The 2,203-nt window shown below is 38.5% G+C and overlaps 1 non-coding gene across 1 annotated transcript; it reads right to left on the reverse strand.

Annotated features, from left to right (window-relative positions):
* Nucleotides 1–1,017: 1,017 nt before the first annotated feature.
* On the reverse strand, nucleotides 1,018–1,125 carry LOC148564719 (small nucleolar RNA R71). The gene has a single exon (XR_015883928.1). It is a non-coding gene; the product is annotated as a small nucleolar RNA R71 (small nucleolar RNA).
* Between the last annotated feature and the right edge of the window lie 1,078 nt (nucleotides 1,126–2,203).

Below are 2,203 nucleotides of genomic sequence, written 5' to 3' on the forward strand. Positions count from 1 at the left end.
TGATTTCAAAATATCTTTTCTAACTTCCTAACTTCCTATCTTTTCAAAATTGATTTTCAAAATTTGTTTCAACTAACTAACTAACTTTTTGTTTGTTTCTTACCTTTTTCAAAACCACCTAACTAACTCTCTCTCTCTAATTTTCGAAAATATTTCCCCCTTTTTCAAAATTTCTTTTTAATTAACTAATTAATCTAAATTTTGATTTTTATTTTCGAAAAAACCACTAACCTTTTTCAAAAACTATTTTCAAAAATCACTAACTCTTTTTCAAAAATTATTTTCAAAATTTTCCCTCTCTCATCTTATTCTATTTATTTATTCATCTCTAATATCTCTCCCTCACCCACCAAAAATCCGAACCCTCTCTCTCTCTTTCTGAGTTGAGATTTTTCTCTTCTTCTTTTCTTCTACTAACAATAAGGAACCTCTTTATTGTGACATAGAGGATTCCTTTTCTTTTCTTTTTCTCTCCTCTTTCTTATGAGCAGGGACAGAGAAAAAGGCATTCTTGTTGAAGCTGATCCAGAACCTGAAAGGACTCTGAAGAGGAAATTAAGAGAAGCTAAATTACAATAATCCAGAGACAACTTGATTGAAAATTTCGAACAAGTAAAGGAGATGGCAGCCGAACCCAACAACAATGCAAGGAGAATGCTTGGTGACTTTACTGTACCTAATTCCAATTTACATGGAAGAAGCATCTCCATTCCTGCCATTGGAGCAAACAACTTTGAGCTGAAACCTCAATTAGTTTCTCTGATGCAGCAGAACTGCAAGTTTCATGGACTTCCATCTGAAGATTCTTTTCAGTTCTTAACTGAATTCTTGCAGATATGTGATACTGTTAAGACTAATGGAATAGATCCTGAAGTCTACAGGCTCATGCTTTTCCATTTTGCTGTAAGAGACAGAGCTAGAATATGGTTGGATTCTCAACCTAAAGACAGCCTGAACTCTTGGGATAAGCTGGTCAAGGCTTTCTTAGCCAAGTTCTTTCCTCCTCAAAAGCTAAGTAAGCTTAGAGTGGATGTTCAAACCTTCAGACAGAAGGAAGGTGAATCCCTCTACGAAGCTTGGGAGAGATACAAAGGACTGACCAAAAAGTGTCCTTCTGACATGCTTTCAGAATGGACCATCCTGAACATATTCTATGATGGTCTGTCTGACTTAGCTAAGATGTCATTGGATACTTCTGCAGGTGGATCCATTCACCTAAAGAAAACGCCTGCAGAAGCTCAAGAACTCATTGACATGGTTGCTAATAACCAGTTCATGTACACCTCTGAAAGGAATCCTGTGAGTAATGGGACGCCTATGAAGAAGGGAGTTCTTGAGATTGATACTCTGAATGCCATATTGGCTCAGAACAAAATATTGACTCAGCAAGTCAATATGATTTCTCAGAGTCTGAATGGAATGCAAGCTGCATCCAACAGTACTCAAGAGGCATCTTCTGAAGAAGAAGCTTATGATCCTGAGAACCCTGCAATAGCAGAGGTAAATTACATGGGTGAACCTTATGGAAACACCTATAATCCATCATGGAGAAATCATCCAAATTTCTCATGGAAGGATCAAAAGCCTCAACAAGGCTTTAATAATGGTGGAAGAAACAGGTTTAGCAATAGCAAGCCTTTTCCATCATCCACTCAGCAACAGACAGAGAATTCTGAGCAGAACCCATCTAGCTTAGCAAATTTAGTCTCTGATCTATCTAAGGCCACTGTGAGTTTCATGAATGAAACAAGGTCTTCCATTAGAAATTTGGAAGCACAAGTGGGCCAGCTGAGTAAAAGGATCACTGAAATCCCTCCTAGTACTCTCCCAAGCAATACAGAAGAGAATCCAAAAGGAGAGTGCAAGGCCATTGAATTAATTACCATGGCCGAACCCACAAGAGAGGAGAAGGACGTGAATCCCAAGGAGGAAGACCTCCTGGGACATCCAGTGATCAATAAGGAGCTTCCCTCTGAGGAACCAAAGGACTCTGAGGCTCATCTAGAGACCATAGAGATCCCATTAAACCTCCTTATGCCATTCATGAGCTCTGATGAGTATTCCTCTTCTGAAGAGAATGAGGATGTTACTGAAGAGAAAACTGCCAAGTTTCTTGGTGCAATCATGAAGCTAAATGCCAAATTATTTGGCATTGATACTTGGGAAGTTGAACCTCCCTTGTTCATCAATGAACTAAGTGATC

Source organism: Arachis ipaensis, chromosome B5 (assembly GCF_059453495.1).
Source record: "Arachis ipaensis isolate K30076 ecotype BB chromosome B5, ASM5945349v1, whole genome shotgun sequence".
In the NCBI taxonomy this organism is placed as follows: Eukaryota; Viridiplantae; Streptophyta; class Magnoliopsida; order Fabales; family Fabaceae; genus Arachis; species Arachis ipaensis.